The sequence below is a fragment of the Mustela lutreola genome, chromosome 3 (assembly GCF_030435805.1).
Source record: "Mustela lutreola isolate mMusLut2 chromosome 3, mMusLut2.pri, whole genome shotgun sequence".
NCBI lineage: Eukaryota > Metazoa > Chordata > Mammalia > Carnivora > Mustelidae > Mustela > Mustela lutreola.
The window spans coordinates 13,037,745-13,061,873 of NC_081292.1; the positions used below are offsets into that span (position 1 = coordinate 13,037,745).

The 24,129-nt window shown below is 49.6% G+C and overlaps 1 long non-coding RNA gene across 10 annotated transcripts in view; it reads right to left on the bottom strand.

Moving 5' to 3' along the window:
- LOC131826399 (uncharacterized) overlaps positions 1-24,129 on the bottom strand; it is a 226,233-nt gene that overhangs the window by 55,167 nt on the left and 146,937 nt on the right. For 2 of the 10 annotated variants that reach the window (XR_009351568.1, XR_009351566.1), the window contains one exon: positions 23,218-23,745. The exons of the other annotated variants lie outside the window; for them this stretch is intronic. This is a non-coding gene — a long non-coding RNA (uncharacterized LOC131826399). The remainder of the gene's footprint in view (positions 1-23,217; positions 23,746-24,129) is intronic. 10 annotated transcript variants of the gene reach the window in all.

A 24,129-nucleotide genomic window follows, 5' to 3' on the forward strand; every position in this document is an offset into this window, starting at 1 on the left:
GGAGGCTGGGCACGCTTCCTTGGGAAAAGACCTCCATCAGCTGCAGTCTGAGCCATGGGCCTCATGCCTCATCTGCTACAATCATTATGAATCACACTCGGACCGTCAGAGAACTAGGAGAGCTTCTCTGGGGCCCGCCAGCTCTGCTTCCCCTGGCCAGCCCTGCCCTCTGTGCGGTCACAGCCAGAGAATGTTCAGGGGCGGAGGAGTGGAGGCGAGAGGCTGAACAGCAGACAGCCCCACCAACTACTCGCCCAGCTGATGCGTAATGTCCGGGGTAACTAACACACTCATCGTTGCCCACAGGGCGAGGGAGTAGGAAGGGGGGCTTCTGCTCAGCAGGCTGGACAGAGGCCCGGTGGAAGACGAACTCAGGTTCCCCGAAGCAGACACCCCGATTTAGCCTGATTGCACTGCTGTCAGCACCTGCATCGGAGTTTTCCACCTGGAATCTTTTTGCCTCTTACCCCAGGCATTTCTCCAGGACTCCTTTCCCTCTGTGACTTCTCAGAACAGCGAACACGTGGACCATGCTTCCAGGGAGTGGTGAAGTCATCATCGCACAGAGCAGTGAGCCCACCATCACCCATGGTGCCAATCGCACCATTACAGAGCGGTGAACACGCCCTGCCGCGGCATCCTGCAGAGGGTCCGCTTGGAGCCGGGCTGCCGGGCGCTGCCGGGGGCTTCAGGGAGCCTAATGGTGCAGACAGAAGCACGGACAGATGGCTGCGGAGCAGAGCTTAGAGAGCTCTGCCCAACCCCAGCCAGGTGCCTGGCATACAGTGGCTGATCGTGATATGACCCACGGGGGATCCATGGGTCACCTGACCTAAATGTTTATGGCACTTTTGTCTTTCCTTATCATATCATTGTGCCATGTAAACGATGTTCATCCTGCCCTTCCTTCCCAGAAGGTGGCCCTTCCTAACCATCCCTGTGATGCTTCAGTGGCGGGACCACAAGTTCTCTGCGGCTGTTACCAACCCTTCAGCCGTTCCCATATTACGCAACTTTAAAGCCATTTCTGATTTTTCGCTGGTATAAATGCTACTACGGCCAACATCTATCTCTGTGCATAAGCACAACGGGATTCTGAAAATAACTGAAAAATAATCGATGTACTCATCTGTAATACCTGCACCTTGGTCAGGTGCGGCATCATCCCCGACAGGGAGAAATAAGAACGCTCGCGACCCAGGTCCTGTCTGGTGGGTGACAGCAGGCGGAGGATGGCCGCCAACACAAATGAGGGGGCTGGTGTCTGGGTTTTATTCACTCGTGCTGACAGGGGAAGGAGGTGCAGCTAACACATTCTTTCTGTATCACGAACTAGACGGCTGGAGTTTTGGGGTCCCACCCACGACCTCTCCTACCAACCTCCATCACCAACCCCAGACCACTAAGAAGGTCTCTCTGGCCCAGGAAGGATCATCCACAATGTTTGGAAAAACAGCACTCTGGAAGCTTGAAAAGGGGCCCAAGAGGCCTTAACTCGGGCCAGGGAAACCCAGATCTGAGGTCCAGTAAGTTCGTTTCTGACTCTGCATAATTCCCTCGACCTGTCTCAATCTGTTTTTCCACGTATAAGCAGTGGGGTGCTGACCAGAAGATCTGTGAGGCCTCCTTTCTGACATTCTCTGAGGCTCTCAAACCCAAGAAAAAGGGAGCTGCCAACCCAGGAGAGGCAGGAGCCTGATGGCTTCACCGGGACCAAGAAGTGAGACCCTTTGTACTTCAAGACCCCAGAGCACTCGAGCTGTTTCTGGAAACCACCCCGTCTGTGCCGGGATAGCTGCTCTGTGTCACCTGTGCGGCCTGTTGAATTCAAGTGTGCTGAGGGCAGCGAACGGCAGGACTCATCTCTGTCTCCCTTACGACAGCAGCTGTGTGATGAGTATGTGGGATTCATTCTGTATCCTCTATCTCAGCAAACAAGCAGATACAACTGAACACGATCTGAAAGACGCCAGCAAAGGACAAGTTAACTGAAATCGTGATCCAGCTCTGGAAGATGACTGTGAGGCTTTACACGAATGATGGCGAGCCGTGCTTACAGCATAGAGAGACGTCCACCACATACTCTCCTGGGGTAAATTAATTACAGAACCACACAAACGGATGTGTGTGGCCATGCGTGCCTGTGGGGGGCAATTATGTGCTGTGTGTGGAAATCCCTGGGTTTTGGGATTTTAGATAAACTTTTAAACTTTATCCTTTGTCTTTCTCTGCCTTATATCATGTTTTTCATAAATAATAAGCATTCCTACCTAGTCGCATCTAAGACGGCAAAGGGCAGACCATGGCATTCAGGCCAAATCTGACCATCACCTGTGTGTGTTTGGCCTATGAAATTAGAGTGGTTTGCAGATTTTTTTAGTGGGGGGAAAAATCAAAAGAAGAATAGCATTTTGTGACACATCATGATTATCTGAAGTTTGAACTTCAGAGTGAAAAAATAAAGCTTCCCAGGAGCTCAGCCACGGGCAGTCGCTCTGTACTGTGTATGGCTGCTTGCGCTACAACGGCCCAGGTAGCTGCCGTGGAGACCGCATGGGCCGTGCAGCCCTAAATATTTGCTCTCTGTGCACAGACGGTCTTCAGACCCTGGTCTAAGGCTCCACCTGCTCTAGAAACCTCTGTGGATTGGCAGCTCCACAGGGATGTATGGCTCACACTTGATCACTATGGTCGGGATTCTGTATCGTACATTTGCCTCCTCGCTAAAATTTACCCGGAACCCCCAATACGTGGCCCTTTCGCAGTTACTTCCAGATATTCCCAGAGCAGTAAAACAATGTGAACTGTCCAGCTCTCGTGTTCCCAGCTGAGGCCAGACAAGGCGATACCCGGCTCCTGCTCGGCTCTCACACTGTAAAGGAATATCCCTTTTGAGGTCTCGGCAATGCCATATTCTCATCCTTCCTTAGTGGTTTTGCTATTCAAAAAGCCTCTCAACCCAGTGCCCGAGTGCTGCATGCTGTTCCTGAGCACAGAGGCTGTGAGGTGCCTTCTTGTGTGAGATAAACTTTGTTCAGACCACGAGATACAGCGCTGTGGGCCAGTCGTCCAGTGCCAACGCACCAACAATCCCCATTAAAGAAGGTGCCTTTGAACAGAAACACACGGAAAACAAGGTCATGTATTGATTGGCCAATGAAAATGTTGTGGCTAGAGGCCCCGGGGCCCTGACCCTCTCTTTCCCCCTGGGGCCATGATTCAGCATTCACTAACTCAGTGTTTGCCTTCCCTTTATACAACAAAACTAGGGCAGCTAACGAGATTCCACTATTCTTGCTTTCATGATCCATCCCATCACCAACACCTCTGTTCCCACCAAACCACCAGTTCCTTGGGGCCAGGGACAGGGACTTGCTCCTATCTGTATCTGGGATACCACCACAGAGTCTGCCATGCCCCCTCTTCACCCACCCAGTGGTGAGGTCAGGAGCAGGGCCGAGTAGGAAGGTCCTATGCTCCCCTCTAAGCCCCCCTCATCTCCAGGCTCCCTGCCACCAGGTGACAGCACAGTGTGGCCATTGAACCTCACGATCCTCTTCTAGAGAGTGGGGATCATCCCAGTACCTGCCTTGGGTTGTTGAGCGGACTCAGTGAGCCAGGACAGGTAAGGACTTGCCTCCTGGCACCCTGTGAGCACCTGGCGAGCTCTTCTTATTTAGGAAACTTCCAAAGAAAATGTCCCTTTCCTTTCTCAGGAAATGGTCACCATGCTTGACTAAACTCTTCCAAAAACCCCTTTCCACATATTGAACGCAAACCCTGTTGTACATGCTGCTGAGTTCTCAGTAGAAACAGCTAGAAAGGAAAAGCAAGTAGCCACAAAGCCCCGTAAGGAACCACCACAAACTTGTCGAACCATCGACAGTTTTTGGCAAAGTACTGTGACAGACACAGAAGGAGCCTGACCTCTCCCTCATCTCATCCCCCAAATGTCACACATGCTACCAACATAGGAGTTTACAAGGTAGCCTGTGAAGAAAAACATAAGAACAATCCATTAACCTGGTGTTTCGGAAGTGGGTGACCTTCCCTTCCTTCCTTTGCCAGCTGGGTTAGATTTCAAGGTCACGGAAGGGATGGCAGACTAAGAACACAGAACACATTTGAGTCTTCCAATCACTGCAGAAGGTCTACCTGTGGACCAGGAACATCCCTCAGGGGCCAGTCCGTGAGGAAAACATGGGCACTTTTGTGCTGAGCTACTAAAATAATGAGGTTTATTTGTTATAGTGTCTAGAGTTACTGGAATGAAAGAGTCCCAACTTTCCTTTCTTCTCTCTCTCTCTCTTTCTTTTTTTTTTTTTTTTCACTTTGTTGGATGAGAAAACCAGGGCTCAAAGCAGTAGATTAAACTTGACAAGGTTAAACTTCTAGTAAGGTGTTGATTTCCACTAGTGGCTTAGAACGTTTCTAAAGCCTGAGATCTTTCTCTGAGACCCAGCCGCTGACATGCTAAGAGCTCTCTCAGTGCTCTGAGAGTCCAGATGAAGAAGGTTCAGGGAAAACACTCTGGAAAGCACAAAGCACTCTAGAAATAACCAAGGTACGTGTATCATCAGCTTCCCTGTCCATGTTCCCTTTGCTTAGCCAGGTTCAGTCCATCCAGAATGTCACTTCCAATGCAAGCAGAGAAAGCAAAGGTGGTGACAGACACACCTAACGAGGCTCAAAGGCTTCTGATAACTTTGAAACGGGCTAAAAGAGTCCGTCCTTCCCACCCACCACATCCCCACCGCCCCAACCCCAGTCTGTGCTCTGGGTTCAGCTTATCATGAGCACGGCCTGTGGCCAGGCACGGCCAGGCTGCCTCTCAGAAGCCAAAGAAGTTATCAGAAATGAGTAGTAGCTGGGACAAGGAAGCCAGATGTGCAGACGGGGGCATTTCGAGGCCCTCACTTCCCTGCTCACAATTAGTCAGCTTCTTGCAGTGACGAGAAGCTGAGGGTGTCACAAAACAGTACCCTTCGCCGGCAGCTCCTGTGAGGCAGGGCAGCTTCGGCACCAGCACAGGACTCGACACAGCGCTCGGGGCTTCCCAACGTTAGCCAACCTTCTCCTCAGAGTACAGGACAATCCCCAGGGAGGAGATGGTTCGTCGGTCCAGCTGCTGTGGATCAGGACCTACTGTGCATCAGGCTGACAGACATATGCACGCTTCCACCCCACGCACGGTCAAGGGCCCGCTTCTTCAGAGCGGCCGTGATGGTCCAGACCTACATGCACTTGTATATCCGCCTTTCCCACAAGAAGGTAAAGGTCTTTTCATCTGTGTGGCTCCAGATTTTGCACAGGTTCTCAGGGTGTGTTGCCTGAACTGAATTCAACCAAGGGAAGGCAGGATGGGAGAGAGGGAGGATGGCAGCAGGGAGGACCCTGGGGATATAAAAATGAACAAAATGCTTTTCCTAAGCCCAAGGCGATGATTGTAGATGAATCGGGAGGGTGGAGAGGTAAGCAATCACACCGAGTCCAAGGACATCGGAGGTGCAAAATAAAGAAATAATGGAGAAGTCATTAGCTCCGGCAGGAGCAGCCTCCCCAGGACGAGCAGACATGAATGAGGACCATTTGATTTGTTACACGCACTCCTCAGCATCCCGGCCTGCCTCGCCACAGCATCCCCTGCACATTCTTATAACCTTAGCTCATCATCTGTCCCCTTCAAAGACAAAATTCCCCAAGGAGCAGAGACTGCTCCTCTCTTGTCCGTTCCCCCGCACCCAGAAGTGCTCAATAATCATTTGTGGAACGGATACATCCGATTAGAGACGAATACACCTTATAATCCCCTAATAGATACAGATAGGGCTATGGGATGCGAGGCTTACACACAGACAAAGTGGCTAGCTGTGCCCTGAAGCAAACAGCAACATTATATACCGACACAGACAACTCGTGGCTACCACAATGACAACAACTGATCATATGGACCAGTTGTGATCCCCAGAGTGAATGCTCACAGCCTCATGAGGAAGTCAGCATCATCATTTCACAGAGGAGGAGAGAGGCAGAGACACAGAGAGAAGGTGGCAGGCCCCAGGTCACAGAGCTAGTAGAGACAAGAGTTGCGTGACTTCACACGGTGTGCCACAAGAGCACAACCTCAAAGCAGCAGAGTCAGAGGGAAGGAGACACGAAGTCATGCCTGAAAAGCAGACAGCCACCAGCACCAGACTAGGCAGACACCAGCCTTCATGTCTCATCACAATTCCCAGGGAAAGTGCACGCCCAAGGGTGCCCCGCAGCAACACTAATTCAGTGATTCTCAACTACTGGAAGACTCTTTTAAAAATACTGAAGCCAGATCCCTCACCAGACCTGTTAAAGCCTGGTTTAGAAGGCATGGGGTGGGGTGGGTTTGCAGAAATTGGATACCAGCAGTTTTTGCAAGCTCCTGGGTGACTACAGCATGCAGACAGAGCTGAGGACCTTCGGGTGAGGTGTCTGCAAACCCGCTACCTTTCCAGAGCAGGGTTTTGGCAGGAGGAACTGCCAAGAGGTTGCTGGAAATCAGGTGTGAGTACAAGAAGGAATGACTTGTCTGTTGGCCTACTGTCTTCCCAGATGAGTCGTTCATTTACCTGCTACAACATCCTGAAAAGAAGACCCCCGTCCACTCTGCCTGTGGTCAGGAGTGGTGGGCTCAGCCTGGCCAAAGTGGGAGGCTCACAGGTGCTTGGGGAGGCTGCCCACCACATGCAAACCCAGTGCTCTACCACAGAGGAGCTGGACACCTTGCAAAAGTCACGCAACTCTTGGAGCATGTTTTCTCACCTGCAAAACGAGAATAAGCATGTTGCGGGGATGGAAGGGGCTCTGGGTGCTGAAGAGTTCACTAAGATGAAAAACGAACAAAACCAGAAAAACGCTACCTAAAGAGAAAGTGTTACCACTGCCAGCTTGGAGGAAGTCGAGTCAAGTGGTGAGTAGAGCAGAGATCTGGGTTCAAGCCTGGCTTGGCCTTTATTATGAAGTCAAGAAACCACTCTGTGCACAGTTTCCTCTTCGGTGGCCCACAGCACGGCCATGGCATATCTGTCTACTCGTTCCCTCAGTCATCCAGCTAGTACTGGGCACCCACCACAAGGTTGTTGGATGAATCAAATGACATAATACTTGTGAACATGCTTTGGACATTGTAATCTGCTCTACAAAGGAGAGGCTATTGTTTCTGTGTGTAATGGTTAACCACGGGCTCATGCGCTTCCGGGTCTGCAGGGACCTTACAGGGGAGCATTCGGTGTGATGCTCGAATTCCTCTCATCCTATTCCCTCTCGATGCAGTGTGACCTCTGTGTGGATCTTGCCGGCAAAGGGACCGTGACTGCTGTCTGAGACCACTCAGTCCAGCCAGGTCTCCATTTCCTTTTCCTTCATTTAGATGTCGGCCTGTTCTCTCCACTTCTGTATCTTGGTTCTGATCTTTGGGGCCATGTAAGACACATCGGAGCTTTCGTCATCCTTCCTGCATCATTGGAGATGTCATTGGAGACGATCATCATGAGCATTCCCCTCCAGTTTTCTCTGTGGGAAGCTGGGGCAGCGCGAGTTCCCGGTCTCCGTCAGCTCAGGCTGCCACAACAAACAACTCGAAACTGGGTGGCTTAACCAACAGAAATCTGTTTTCTTGTAGTTCTGGAAACAAGTCTTAGATCAAGGTATTGACAGGCATAGGTTCTTCTAAGGGCTCCCTTTGGGTTGCACATGGCTACCTTCCTGCCGTGTCCTATCAGCAGCGAGGAGAGAGAGCTCAAGCGCTCTGATATCTCTCCTTAGACAGGACACTAATCCCATCCTGGGGCCCCATTCTCATGACTCCATCTAAACCTAATCACCTCCCCAAAAACCCATCTCCATAAACCATCACCTTGTGGGCTAGGGCTTCATCACATGAATTTGGGGGGACACAGTTCAGCCACAACACATCCCCCCAAAAGGTTCTCTTGCTCAGAAGAGGTTCTTGCTCAGTAGCACCCACAATGCCTATGATGCATTAGTTATATATGTGGAGAAAACAAGTGGGAATGACCTGCCCTCGGGACACAACGGGTCTACAGGGGTCTCTATCTATACATCAACAGTCCTTGTACCCTGAGAAAGAATGGGCCAGAAGCTGGGGATAGGAAGTTCACAAGAGAGAACAAGAGGTCACAGCAAGAAGAAAACATAGTCCTGCCTGTTGACTAGCTTCTACTATAGAGGCGGTGAGCCCTGCGTTGAGATCAGGAGGCTCTCAGTCATTCACTATGGATTGAGCACCTTCTCTCGCTTACCAGGATCCCTGCTACAGGCTGCAGACATAGCCAGGAGCAGAGCAGACAAGCCAGCAGCCCTGAGAGAACAGAATTCTGTGCGATTCTTCCAGGTGGGATGGGGTCATACCCCGAGGACATGCTTAATGACACAACTCATCAAATAATGAGTGAAAACTCAGACCTCTCCAAAGTCAGCCTTTATCATAAGGGGTAATTAATTGGCACTTACTCAAGGATGGCCACGTGCCTTCCTAAATGCCAGAGGATCACTCCCTGATTATTAAGGAGAGCCAAGGGCCCCAGAGGTCCCAGAGAGCTGAGCCCTTGAAGTCACTGTGACGCTGTTCTGGTGCAGATAGAGCACAACAGGACTGGACTGGCCTTCTGATGACCACTCACCACCAAATCCCAGGTCTTGATGACAGGTTCACTCGTGGAAAACTGGAATTGGGTGAAGAAGCTGGCATCTGTGTCGCTGCCTGCTGTGCGGCAGGTCTTGGGGGAGGGCTGGTGACTCCCACCCTGGCCTTCATGCAAGTGTCATGGAGGAGGAAAACCTGCCCACAGCTGGGAAGACCAAGGCAACAAAGTCATTCAGTAAACCGGGGCGGCCTTAAGCTACTTGAAGTGGGAACTGAGAAAGGACCCAGTTTGAGGGATCAGCAGTGTGGATCCCTGATGGGCTAGATGTCCAAAGAAGCTTCCACCAGAGTCCAAAAAGCAGTTACAGGGCACCAGCTTGAACAAAGTGTAACTTCTCCTTCTGGGTTCCTGTCTGGGTTCCTGTCAATCTCCCCCAACGTTCAGGGAGAGATTCTTACTGTTCAGCCTTGGAAGCACATTTCCCTTTTCAGTTGACTTTCCTAAGTCAGGCCTTGCTGAGCGGCAGTTCTGACTCAACTCTACCTCCCATGCCAGAATCTTATTGACAAGAGATTTAGAAGGACTGGGTGCTAAAATACCCAAAATGACACTTGTTTTCAGGTCTAGCACAGTTTTATACTAAAACATTGTATACTGTTATTTATCTTAACATTAATTTAGCAGAATATTAAAATATTTTTTACTAAAATAGTGCATATTTTTAGTTCACATAGAACTGGAATACTACAATGTGGCTTCCCTTTGGTCATTTCAAACACTGAAGACATTTGCCTGGACGTCTATGTTTACACTGCTCACATCCACACACAATACATCAGGATGGGCACAGCCATTGCTTTTGTCAGATCTGCGAAGTGTTCGATTTTTTTAAACGTACTGTTCCAAATAGAGGTACACGTATAAGCAGTGTCCAACTCAGGATGGTTTGACTTAGAATTTCTTGACATTATGATGAAAGCAATATGCACACAGGGTAGAAAGCATACTTTGAATTTTGCATTTGGAACTTTTCCCAGGCTAGGGACATCCGGTATGAGCCTCTCTTGTGGTGCTGGGCAGGAGCCCCAGCTCCAAGTCAGCTAGCGATCACAAGGGTCAACAGCTGATACCATGACAACAACTCTGCTTGTCACTTTCAGTAGAGTCATGGATAGATTACATGAGATAGTCCACATTTTATTAGACAGGTTCTCCATTAGATGACTTTGCCCAATTAGGGGCTAATGTTAAGTGTTCTGAGCGTGTTTAAGGTAGGCTAAACTAGACTATGATACTCAGTAGGGAGGTTAGGTGTAGTACGGGCATTTTTGACTTACAATATTTCAACTTAATGAAAGTTTTGTGTGGATATTACCCCACTGTAAGTTGAGAAAGAACTGTATACGTATGTACACACACACACACATCTATTTTGAAAACATCACAGAGCTCTTCAGACAAAAAAGTCTTAGAGTTCAGTTAATGTTTGCTCTTTGGGTGGAATGTGACAGGACAAATCTGAAAAAAACAAAAACAAACAAACAAAAAAATAATCAGGGACACCAGGGTGGCTCAGTCAGTTAAGCCACTGCCTTCGGCTCCAGTTATGATCTCAGAGTCCTGGGATCGAGTCCTGCATCCGGCTCCTTGATAAGCAGGGAGCCTGCTTCTCTCTCTGCCTCTGCCAGCTGCTCTGTCCGCTTGTGCTCTCTCTCTCTCTCTGACAAATAAATAAATAAAATCTTAAGAAGGAAAAAAAAAAACAACAAAGGGGACTATTAAGAATTTTTAATATAATGGTACCTGTGTCTTACCCAGGACTTCTAGAATAGACACTTCAATGTAGCAAATGTTTTAAAAGACAGATGCTTTGTTATGTGATGGTTTTATTATAGCTAAAACAATTTCCAATCATAGAATTTCTTAAAATTTTGTCATTTCTTTTACCATACTTACCAAAAGATGATGATTCTTTTTGTTGAAAGACTGAACTTTTCCCCTTCTTTTCCATAGCCTTTGGTTGAAAAACAAAACTGTTTCTACTAATGAAGTAAGCAGACATCTAATATTTTATATGCTTTTCAGCTGTGTAATTTAATATTGGGATACTTCATTATTAGCTTATGTCATTGATAAAGTGGTGATGTGTATGAATATGAGTTTAACCATATACTTATAATGTCTGGGAAGATGCAGCTATAATACTGTGGGAGAAATAATTTGGCACTGTTCACTTGCTTGCAAAAACCTAGTGCAAGAGCTTAACTATCTAAGTGCATGCTGAAATGAAAAGAACACACAGAGGGGACTTAGCTTCTTGCTCCTAGACAAACCTGTGGATTTCAGGCCCCCATTCAACCAGGAGATCCTAAACCTCATTGGGTGGCTGCCAGCATAAAGCCTGGGAGTGCCTGGCATTTTTGTCCAGCACAGTGAAGGCTGGATAAAGACACTTACAGATTCTATTTTTACTATTTTCATCATCATAGTAATAATTACCAAGAAAACCATCCACGGAAACAACAAGGCAAAGAACCTAGAACACAAAAGTGGGGCCAACATTTAGGAGCTATGAGAAGTCATGGGGCAGCCCAGTGAGCAGAAAGAAGCAAAGAGAAACCATTCTGGACAATGTCCCCAAAGGAGTAACAGACAGGCCAGGGGCAAGGGACAGTTCCTGCAGTAGCTAATCCAGTGAACCCACCAGAGCCTGCAGGCACACCTTTTGCATCAGTTTCCTCATTGGTAAATTGGAACAATGTGACCTAGCAGTGAGGAGATTACATTAGTCAACTTGTAATAGCTCATAGCAGGGGGTAGAGCTTCAAGAGATGTTACTTTTGTTCTTGCTTCTTCCTTCTTGAATCAAGAAGTATTGGCTCTAAAATGGGAAAAACTAACCTATACATAAACATAAATCCAAGTAAATGAAATTTTACATAAACCACAAAAGCCTAGTGGTTATTAAAAGTCCCTGGGAGGAACTGATCACAGTTCACTAATTAATTGGGTTTAAAGATACCAAGCACCACTTAACCAATCATTACTATGTTGAGGAGGAACATAGAACATAAATTTCTAATTTATACCCCTCTGGGAAGACCGGAAGAACATGCACTCAGGCATCAAGTTCTCCCCTCAAGTTTTCAAGGGTGAACAATTGCCAGCTTCCTTGGATAGAGGTAAGATGAATCAGCTGGTTTCATGATTAACCAGCACGGACTGCAGGCGCGCCCACCCCAATGCATCTCCAGCAACGGATATGTTAAGGATCAGATGGAGGAAGGCAGAGAGTGGATTGAAAAGTGGGTGAGTGTTCACTGGGTAGACCTTCTGCTCTGCACTGCTTGTGCGCAGGGACCTGCCACGGAGACTGGGCTGGATGGGGGTCATCAGAACTAAACGCACGTGTGCAGAAGCATATCCACACACAACCCATGTGCTCACAACTTTTCCATTCTAGGAGTAAGACATGCTCTTATTTTTTTAAAAAGAGAAAAACTCAGACTCAAAGCTCCTGCTTTCTCACAACTTCCAATCACATTTCCCAGAAATGTCTGTTAACAAGAAGTACAGACCCTTCTCAGAACTTTTCCCATGTGCTGATAAAAATGTGTGGGTCCTTTATTATTCTGTCTTGTTACAGAACATGCGTGTGTCCTCTATTGTTCTGTCTTGTTCTGTCAGATATGTTACAGTCCTTACAAAAATGGGCTAACTCTATGCAAAAAGTACGACTATTATTCAATTGATACTGGACACCTATCCATATAAGTATATATAAATTTATCTTATTTGTACTTAAATGTCTTTTTAATTTTTTAAAATATTTATTTATTTATTTATTTATTTTAAGATTTTATTTATTTATTTGACAGAGAGAGATCACAAGTAGGTAGAGAGTCAGGCGGTGGGGCGGTGGGAAGCAGGCTCCCTGCTGAGCAGAGAGCCCGATGCGGGGCTCAATCCCAAGACCCCAGGATCATGACCCGAGCTGAAGGCAGAGGCTTTAACCCACTGAGCCACCCAGGCGCCTCTTTTTTTTTTAACTTTTCATTTCAAAATAGTTCCACACTTCCAAAGAGAGTTTAGAAATACAGTGAATTCCCACAGCCTTGAAACTTCTCAGTACAGATGTCTTGTGCAGTACAATTACCAAGTCTTATCAAGAAATTAATATTAATTGCTTAATCCAGAGACTTTATTCCAATTTTACCAATAGTGTCTTTTCCAACCCAGAATCTAGTCCCAAGTCACATATGGCATTTATCTGACATGACCCTTAGTCTCCTTCAACCAGTAATCGTTCCTTAGTCTTATTGTGTCTTTCATTTTTGAAGAGTACTGAGCAGCTATTTTGTAGAAATGTCCCTCAATTTGTTTGTGTCGGCAATTTCCTCATTACTAATTTCAGCATATGGGCTTCTGGCAAGAATTCCCACTGAAGCAGTGGCTGACTCCAGGGCTGGGGGAGGGACGGACAAGATGAGACTGGAACATATTGTGGTGCCAAGAAGTAAGGCAATGCTCAAAAGACGATGTCCAAAGGACACAGAGCTCAACATGAAGGACACCCCAGTGGCCAGATCTAGAAAAAACTGCAAAACAGTAATTGTTGTTACCAATAGTAACCAATATAATAAAAATGCATGACTTCCTGCCAAAATGAATACTTTTTTTGAGTAGAAAAGAAAGGAAAGCTCTTCTGTACATTAGAATCCCAAGTGATAAATACAGAAATAATGAGACAGACGACTATGAAGCTAGCACCAACAGTTGAACAGTTTCAGGCAAATAATCAATGATGGGTGCTAAAATTAGTCAGGTAAAAGTAAAATGAGAAACCCACTATTTACATAGTTTTAAAGTATCTCCCAATAAGATACTTCTTAATAATAAAGAGAAAAAATAGTGACTTAACAGTGTCTACACCGGCCAGACACCAGGTTGACCTTCATCAAGTGATCAAGGTCAATATTCTCAGGGATGGGACAAACCAGCACCATGTACTTCCTGATCAGATGCACTGAGGAGAACAGAATAGCTCACTCTTCTTGGGGACTGCGGAGCAGGGCACCGTCTAGCAGTGAGGCTATCTTCACGTTCTGCCATTTTATCAATGCTGTCGCAGGAGAATCTTTTGCAACTTGTTCTACTGTTCCTGTTCCTCCAGGACTGACTCATCAGAAGTGCACCCACTCAACAGTTTAAGAGGTGCTGCCAAAACTTCCTTCAACAAAGCTGGTCTGATTCATCACCACCCTGGCCCCCAGCACAGCTGGAGAGCACCCACTTTCTCTTGCCAACGTTCATTGCTACAACTTGCAGAACACCTGATGAAGGAACTAAGGAAGCCGGCTCTGGCACGCCAACGCCAGGGTAAGATGCCGGGAGCAGGAGCCACAGAACAGGGAGTATAGGTGCATCTGGCCACGGAGGAATTTCCAGAGGGTTCACAAGGGCAGGAGTCCAGGCCACGCACACATACAAAAAACACCAGGGAGAGAGGCTCTCCCATAGCTGTAGGATGCCCCACTCATGGGCTACTTGGGAAGGACTCGAGAGCTTGAATCTGTACCAATTCCCACCGGGCCTCAGCTCCAGACTTTACAATAACAAGTCTCAAACAATACCGATGTAGTAACGAAGTTTCCCAATCAAACCTGCTCGTGGTAACTCCCAACCTTTGTGTTGTGTTTTATAACCCGCTTTATGTCACTCTGTGGACATTTCATAACAGTGAGAAGAGCAATACTCCCTGTACAGGTAACAGAGAACAGACACTCAGTGAGAGGAAGTAACCCGGCCGGAGTCAAACCGTGCGTGGAAGAGAGAGGCGGCTGGAATCTGGAAGCCTAGGTCAGAGGTCACCTGGAGAGCAGTGGTTCTCCTGGCCTGGACTGTTATGGGGCTGAGGGCGCACAGACAGTCACTCGTTTCCTCTCCACCCCCACCTGACGAGGCCAGTGTCATGATTAGCTTCATTTTGCAAAAAGGAAAGACTGGGATTTCGCCAAAGTCCTTGCCAGCAGTAAGGGACGGCTGAGGACTCCCACCGGTTTACATGACCTGTGACGGTCCTGCCAGGCTCTTACCTATGACTAGGAAGACCTTGCTTCCTCCTGACTGCGCCCTGGGCAGTGGGCAAGGAGGGGAGAAGCAGAACTTGTTCGTGCTGCCTCCCGCCTCCTCTGAGATGAAGAAGGGGTGAGAAAGGGGAAGCACTGGCCATGGGGGACAAAGCCCTCCTCTCTCCACCACATGACCAACCCAGTAAGTTCTCAGTCATGATCACCTACTGTATACAAGCTGGCTGGACTCCCCAGCCCTGCTTTACGAGCTAGTCTGGAGCAAGACAAATTCACGAATAAAAATCCAAATGATAGTCAATACCCGACAACAACATCGGTGACGGTGAGACAAGACACACGGCCGGATGATAAATCAGAGGGCTGAGAAAGACAGGGCCCGGGAGGCCTCAAGGAGGGTGGCACCCACAGGGAGCCCTCCACAGTCCCCCGGTGGCACCCACAGGGAGCCCTCCACAGTCCCCCTGCCTCACTGGAGCAGGGGTGAGGAGCCATCGCTGCAGGGCAGGGCAGGGCAGGGGCAGGGGGCAGGGGGCAGAAGGGAAGATGGCCTGCAGCTACTAAGCACCTACTTAGTGGTGGCATTTACCCTTTCCTAACAGCCCCCTAGGCAGGCATTATCCCCATGTGGACATGAAGAATGACAAAGGCATCTGTAATTTGGAAAGGGAGGCTCAGAGAGGGTGGTTAACTTGCCCAAAGCACCCAGGCACTGATGATAAAACAAAATAAAATACCAAGTGATAAAAATGCCGGGATAAAAACCAGGTATAGCTGGAAATCAAGTCGGGGCCTAACCAGGCTCCAGGTTTTTGGTGTAATTCACAAGACCCAAGGGCACTGGACTGTATAATAAAATCCAGAAGATGTGACATGCTGTGGACTGTCTCCCCAGAAATGCATATGTTGAAGTCCTAATCCCCAATGTGACCGTATTTGGAGACAGGGCTTTATGCGGGTAACAAGGGATAAATGAGGTCATAAAGCTGGAGCTGGATCCAAAAGGACTAGTATACTTATATGAAGGGGCAGCATAGAGCCTGTGTACACACTCACTCTCTCTCTCTCTCTGTAAGGAAGCAAGAAGGTGCCCATCTGTATGCCAGGAACCGACTCTTCACCAGAAAATGAATCAGCTACACCTTGATCTTGGACTCCTCCGTGTCAGAACCGCGAGAAAATAAATGTCCTGCTGTTTAAGCCACCCACTCTATGGTATTTTGTTATGGCCATCCAAGGAGACTGTGACTTGGCCCGTCCATACATCAGACCGGTGGCCTGATTTCTGTGCTCTTGGAGTATGCCCTCATCACTCGTGTTTGAGCACAGCCCTCAAATTCTGCATAAGTATTTGTCATTTGTACACATAAATGCCTGTATTATAATAAAACATACACAAATAAAGCCATTTTCTAAAAAGGGAATAAAATAAAAAGAGGAGATGTAACCTTTTCTTCGTAGGCCCTGTTTTGGGTTGAACTGTGTCTCTGGAAAGACATGTTACAGTCCTACCTCTCCAGTCCTTGTGAATATGAGCTTATTTGATAATGGGTCTTTGTAGAAGTAGTCAAGTGAAATGAAGCCACCCTGGATTAGGGTAGCCCTACTCCTTACAAGAAAAGGGAAATTTGAGTATAGCCATATCAGAGAGAAACCCACGGGAGGCTAAGGCAGAGACAGGGGAGCTGCAAGCACAAGCCAACAAAGACCAAGGACCGCCAGATGCCGCCAGGAGCTCAGAGAAGAGAAAGGACTTTTCCCTAGAATCTTCGGAGGGAACATGGTCCCGCCGACACCTTGATTTCAGGCTTCTGATTCCAAGAACTAAGAAAGAATCAACTTCTGTTGTTTTCAACCACCTAGCTGGTGGTCATTTGTCACAGCAGTGCCGGCAGACTGACACCACTGCCAATAAATCCACGAGGACCGTGAATTCAGACCAGGGTACCAAGACAAGGGGCAAATCACACGCAAGAGTCGTTTTGGTGTCAAGGAGGCACTCCTAGGTGAGTGGCCATGGGGAGCGTGAAGGGCCACAGTATGCATGCCAGAGGCGGCCTTCAGTGGGTTCACGGCCCAGAGGAAACCCCCCGAGAAGCCCCGGCCCATGTCTTCTCCCCAGGCCAGCCTCACTTCCCCGTCAGCCCTGCCCTGGTCTATTTCCACGGGGCTGTTTACACCCCGCACAGGCACACGCCCCTGCAGACACAGAGAAGCCCAGCACACCCTGGGGACCGGTGCTTACAGCGGAAAACCCGAAGCATCACCCACTCCGCTCAGCAAGCTGTGGAGACAGGCTGCCGGCGAGCCCCCCGGGAGTGCCCCTGGTCGTGGGTGGCAGCAGGAGGAGGTGGAGACGACCGCCGGCGAGGGTCAGCGACAGGCCTTCCGGGCACAGAGGACGCAGGTGGGCGGTGGGGCGGCCCACTCTGGGCCTCGAAGTCACAAGTTTGGAAACGTGCTCCGAGCTCAGATGAGCAAAGGGGACAGGAGTGGGAAATACAAAAATAGACCTTGTGTATTAATCAGGGTTCGACCTGGAAGAGGAAGTCTATCTGTTGTTTCAAGAGGCAGGATTTCAGATTAAACAGCCATTTACTGGAAAGGCCAAAGGGGGACCCTGAGGCATCGGGGAAGCAGTGGCTGCTTAGAGTAGTATATCCCCTTAGGGAGTGGGTGCAAGAGTGGGATGATGAGAAGTCTGGCGGGCCCGGGCGGGGTCTTGGCTGCGGCTGTCATCTCTGACAACAGCCAGTGAAGCTGCTTCCCAAAGTGTGGAGCCAAAAGGAACCCATGCACACTACACGCCACTGTTGCTCTCAGGACCAAGTGCTGCCACCGTTACCACACCAGGAACAGCGGCGAAGAGCAAGGTGCAAGGCCTCCGCCCTCCCAGGCTTATGGTCCCCCTGGAGCCATCAGATCTGGCCATGATGGGTCATGGGCTGGCCACTGCTCCTTTGACAGTGGGCATGCACAGGGGCAAGAGTCAAAAGTTTTACAAATAAGTAGTCAGACACAGACCCCGGACAACACGGCAGGACACTTACCTGAGCCGGGCAGCTGGGCAGCCAGGCCCTGTGTGCTGTCCAGTTCCCCAGCAAGCCCTGATGCCTGCCCAGCAGGCCCACAACACTGACTCCCATCGCCTGCCTGGTCCTGGAGGCACAGGAGTTTGAGACAGCTAGCAGGAAATGGAAGCAGGGAGGGCAGCCCGCACTGTATGTGAACGCTCTCATTCCTCTTCAGTGTGTGGCAAATTCTAAGAAAGCCAGGCATGTGTCTTGTCCACTACTTTATTTTCCTGACAACCTCAGGAACCAAATGGATGAAACCTCTCCTAGTTTTGGGGGGCTGTGTGAGCCCCTGCTGAGGTGACACAGCACTTCTCTCGTGGGTTTGGTCTACTTAAGAGAAGCAGACAAATATTCAATTAAAAAGGGGGGGATGGTGGGCACATTCTGATGTGGTAAGGCCAATGGGCTTGGAAGAGTGGGCGGAGAGGGCATGAAGCAGGGCTGACATGGGGAAGGCTTCCTGCAGGAGGACAGGAAGGCCAAGGGAACAAGAAGGGCACACAGGCACAGGGAGAAATGAACAAAGGTCGATGTGCACGTGATGGCATCCTGGTCTACACGTACTCTGGGCAGGACACGTCTCTGAGCCTCTGTCACATGTGTCCAGATCATCGTCGCTTCTGCGCATGAGACCACAGTGCCCACAGGGAAAAGTCCAGTGTTTTCAGCCCACGGCTCTCTGCCCATGTGGACTTTTGGACCTCACCATTCATCACCACCTCTTGCCAATCAATGTGGCTGGAAAAAACAAGTCTGTTCAATAGTATATGATGCAGTAATGGACTACAGCTGGGGCATCAGTGGAATTCATGGTTAGCTTAAATAGATTCAGACCGATACCTATGCAAATATTTATATGTGTGTGGGTTTACATGGGTTATTATACACGTGTGGGTATATGCGTGTTAGGATACATGTGCCGCTGGACGTGGGTTAGTATATGTGTGGGGTTGGATGTGGGCTAGTATATGCGTGTGGGTAGGTATACACGGGTTAGTATATGCACGTGGCTGTATGTGGGTTAGTATACATGTGTGGGTATACGCCGGTTAGTATACACGCATGGCTGCATGTGGGTTAGTATATGAGTGTGGTTGTATGTGGGTTAGTATACGCATGTGGTTGGATGTGGGTTAGTATATACACATGTACTTCATCACTGTCATTGGGAAGGCCTAGGAACGGTGACATCCCAGTAGCTGTGAGCACATCTCATACCCACATCTTGGTTTCTAATACCATTTGCTGATACAACAAACTGGGCTCCTTAAGAAAATGGCTGATTCTAGGTCTAGGACAGGAAATATATAAGTAGTGCCAGAAAGTAAGGAAACACTCAAAAACAAGCAAACAAGAAAGCAAGCAAACAAAAACTCCTATAATAATGGAAGGTATGTCAAAATAATGGTATGTCAAAGGACAGAGCCCACAGAAAGAGCTCCCAATGGCCAAAGCTAGAAAAACATGTGCAAATAAAGAAAGTTACACTGGATTTTAATCCAAAGTATATAATCAATATCCTTGACTCCATATTGAGATACAGATACAGGAACAGATACAGATATCTATACACGTATATAGGGATGGCGTGGAAGAAAAATCGCCCAACGGAGAAGAATTCCACATAGTGCGTAACTGCTCCACCACCAAGGGGGCACAGTCTCCCGCTCCCTAAGTGTGGGCTATACCCAGTGACATCCGACTAAGCACAGAGGAGAAGGTGGGGCAGGGAGAGTAGAGTACAATGGAGAACTCTGATGAATGGCACCACAGCCAGTTGGTCAAGGTTAACATTAACAGTGATTACTCAGGTGACAGAATATTGCTTGATATGGTGTGGCTAAATAGCCCTTTGCCCCCGGGGTCTTCCTTCCCAAAGCCATCATCCCAGTCCACTGCTGGGTAAAACATCAGACAAATCCTAACTGAGGGACAGTCTACAAGGCACCTGACCTACTGGCCATCAGCAACAAAGGAAGTCTGAGAAACTGTCACAGCCAAGAGGAGCCTAAGGACACATAGTGACTAGATGTAGTAGAGTGGATGGGATCCTTGGGCAGTAAAAAGAGTAGCAGGGGAAAAGTAGGGAAATCTAAAAAAATGATAATAATAAGTATATTGGTCATTCATTATAACGAATGTGCCACATTAACATAAGATGTTCATAGTAGGGAAAATGGTGTGGGTTATGCGGGACCCTTCAGAAGGACTGCCACAATTTCCTGGTAAAACAGAAATCTGTTCTAAAGGAAAATCTGTTTAAAAATATGTGTGTAGGATATGCCCGGGAGAGTGGAAGCATAGGGGGTCCAGGTAAAAATCATGACTCCTGGAAAATTTGTTTCGGTATCTGCAACTCTGACAACTGTCTGATGCTCCCTTCCATCATCACTGGGGACAGTCAGGTTTGAAAACCCAAAGCAAATGGCCCGTGAACGCATCACCTCGACCACTGGTGGAACATCTCAGGCATCTTAGAAGAGTCAGGCTACAATGTCTTCTGGTGCTCAGAGCAGCTCACTGGGCAGCGAGGAAATGGAGGCTCAGAAGCACCACGACCCTTCCTCCTAGCACAGGGCTGGTGGGTGGCAAAGCAGAGACCAGGGTTCAGGTCTCCTTCCTGGGTCCCTTCTGCTCTACCTCTCCAGCTGAGGCCAGTCCCGGGGCTATTCGCTCCCATCCTAGCAAGGGGAGAGGCTGACACTCAGGAAAGAAGCAAGCTCAGAGAGGACGGCATTTAAATTGGTTTTTCCTTTTTCTTTTTCTTTTTTTTTCCCCCGTCTTACTTTTATTCTTATGAAACCTTTTTAAAGGTCCCTCCCCCATCTGATTTCCCACAGGCACAAAGCCAGGGTGCCTCTGGTCCACAGCAGCACAAACATGGCCATGAGTCCTTGAGGCCAAACACTGTATGATGCAGAAAGGGGTCAATTCCCTCATTTTAATAAAAGTTTTATGTTTGCAGGGATATTAAAACAACAAGAACAACCACCACCACCCCACAGGCCTGCTTGCATCCATCCCACTGATGGGTGTCTTCTTCCCAAAGGCACCCACCCACGACTCCTTCCACCAGAGTGACAAAACGGGAGAGAAAATGGCTTGGAACAGAAGAATGTGAATTCCAGCAAGCTGGTCACTCCTGAGTGACAATAGGGACCCAGAGGGCAGCAGTGCGGGGCTTCTGGAAGCAACCAGAGGAACCAGGCCGCGAGCCTGCGGTGTGCCACGTGGGGCCGTCACTTTGCCCATTACAAACCTAGAAGCCAGCCACCCAGACGAACCTGGATCCCAGAGGAGCAGGAAGGGAAGGGTTTCTAACTGGAGAAAATGTGGTGCCCAAGCTGGGAAGCGACCTGGAAGGAATCAGGGGCCTCTGGGATGAGAGGTACCAAGAGACACACTAGGATGGGCTGACCCAGTGCAGCTCCCTGTGACATGGGGAGCGCATCCCTTAATCTGATCAGGTCAGGGTCCCACCCTTCTGGCCTTATTTAAGCTTTTTCCCTTCACTCAAATATAGCCAGGCTGGGATAGACGGCTGCAGGCTGCGAATCTGGGTGAGGTGGGGGGGGGGGGGGCATACGAACATTATTTCATTACCGGCACCATTTCTCTGAGTCTCCAGGTCATTCATCCCAGTTCGCTCAGCCTACCATCGCAAGATGCCACCCATGGGGTGGCTTAAACGGCAGACATTCGTCTCTCACAGTCCTGGAGGATGGACGTCCACAACCTAGGGGCTGGCAGATTTCAGTCTTCTGGTTTCGCCCTCTCACTGCAGAGACAGAGAGAAGTGACTCTCTCCTGTCCCTTCTCTGAGAACATTAATCCTATGGCCGAGGGCTCCACCCTCATGACCTCATCACCTCCCAGAGGCCCCTCCTCCTAAGACCACGGCGTTCTGGGTAGGATTTCAACACGTGAATTTTGGGAAGACACAGACATGCTGTCCACGACATCAGGGATCCACAAAGCCAGTCTCCATTCCCAGACTGCCTTCAGAGCAGGAATGGTGGCTCCTCCCTCCTTTACTGCAGATGCCCACCGAGTGGGATGCTGTCCGCTCTCGGTCCAGACTCGTGCCCGAAGAGGCAGGAGGAAAGATGAGGGAGGCCTTCATAAATGGGAAGCCCTAAAGCAGAGGACCGTGCTTAGGTTGTTCCAAAGCATACTGGGGAGCCCTTGAAAGAGGAGGGCTTTCTGCCTTGTTTCCAACTCTCTAGCCCAAACTCAGTCAGTCCAAGAAAAAAATCTCCCAAGCACGTCCTGTGTGCCTGTCATGATGCCAAAAGCCGGGACTAGAGAGAGCATAAGACACTCAAAATATTTACAGTGCAGGGGGAAAAGCCGGTATTCCACAAAGTCAGAGGCTGCTTCCGGAGACAATGAAGCCCACTGGAGACATAACAAGAGCCAAAGTGACAATGTCTGGCCTTTACTCTAATAATAATTATAATAATGATCACACATAATGATAACCGCAGTGGTTGTCCATCTGTGCGGCCAGCTGCTGGCCCAGTGCACCCGATAGAGTCCCAGAAACACTTTTGTTTTCCGGGGATGGTGAGGACACTGTGCCTGCCTCTGCCTGAGCCCACGGGGGCACAGCTGAGGAGGCTCGGTGTCTGCTGGCCCGGCAGGCAGGGTCAGAAACAACAAAATTAGGCGCATTCTCCTTCAGACTTATGAATCCCTCTGCTGCATTTGCCCTCACACTCTGACATTAATTGAACTCTGTCTTCACTACTAAAAATAAACTCCAGGTCAAATGCAATGAGCCAAAAACCTCAGCATGAAACCACAAGAACTAGAGTAAATAGTCAAATGGGCTAATGGCAGAGGTGTTTGGGTGAAAATATGTTTTCTGTTTCAAGCTCAGAGTCCCGAGTGGGCTGGGAGCTCTTTCAGTGCTGCAGACTGGGAAATACAGGAGGCGACCACACAGCGGTGGCCACGGACCAGGGCTGGCTCCTGTCCACGAACAGGCCGGCAAGCAGGAGCTCGCAGACACCCTCTCCCCCAAAGGTCAGGGCCGGGGGCAGCTTGAGAAGATCTCGTGGGAGCCGAGAGACACTCCCAGGGGAACAGGGGCAGGAGAAGACTCCAGAACAGCAAGGTGAGGGTCAAAGGGAAGAAGGCAAGCCCGTCTGTATGTCCAAGCAGGGGTGGGGATGGGAGAACCAGCCGTCGGAAGGCAGACAGGTCAGGAGGTGGAGAAGCCAGCAACAAGGGCTCCCATTGGCTCAGCATTCTTTTCAGGCCAGCTTTGGGCTCCTCAAGACCAGCCTGAGGGGGCACTGGTCCATTCTGCCACTGAGAGACAAGAAGCCTGGAGAGGGTGAAGGACCTGCCCAGGGTCCCCAGGGCCCTGGGAGGGGGGGGTGGGAGAGAATGCAGGCGTACTGGTACCTCTGTTCCAGGACCCAGGCTCACAGACGGCAGGGGTGTGGGCAGACAGGCCCCCGGCGGAACGACGGTGTCCTCGGGCGGCCAGAACCACACGCACCAGCACAGGGTGCACACCTTCCTCGGAGGCCCCAGCAGAGACCAGCCCTGCCGGGGTGTTCACCACGCCGCTCCTCGGAAGCTCAGCACCCACCCCTGTTTCATGTGCCTACTCCCGGCAGCTAAATTCTGGGGACGCTCCTTTCCCGTCACCCCCAGACAGATGATGGGTCAGGCCGCTCTTCCATTCACAGAATGAAGGCGACACCGTTCATGTTCACGGCTGCGGCAGCAAGAGATGGTGCTCCCAGCTCGCAGCTCGTCCCGCCAATGACTAGAGTCCCATCGACCCTTGTCTGCATTCCCAGTGAGGGCATCTTGTTCCAGCCCTAATGCCAGGTGCTCCGGGGAAAAGGGTGATCCCACAAGAGACTGAGGCACTTTCGCTGTACTCCCGCTTCTGAAGTCGGCTACCTGGATCCGGAGCGTAGGCTGCGGAAGCAAATGGCAAGGGACTGGCTGAGTGCCAGAGAGCAGACCAGGTGGCCTGGCAGCGACACTCAGTGTAGATGAGCTCTGACCCCAAAGCGGGCCATCAGCTCCTGACACGGCAGTGGGGACACAGGTGCACCAGGATGCTGGTGCACAGGCACCCCAACTGCAAATCGGCTCGGCTCCTACTAGGTCTCACTCATGTGCCACCTCCCCACTCCCCAGAAAGCCCCAGTGACCTGCCCTGCCTGTGGAGAGTCTAGAGAACCCCAGGTGCACGTCAATCTCCCCCACCTTGAGTGGAGGGCGGGGCCTCACGCTCGCACCATGTGGGTCACTGGACCACGGCGGGCACAGGAGAGGAGAGATACAAAGGCAATCAGA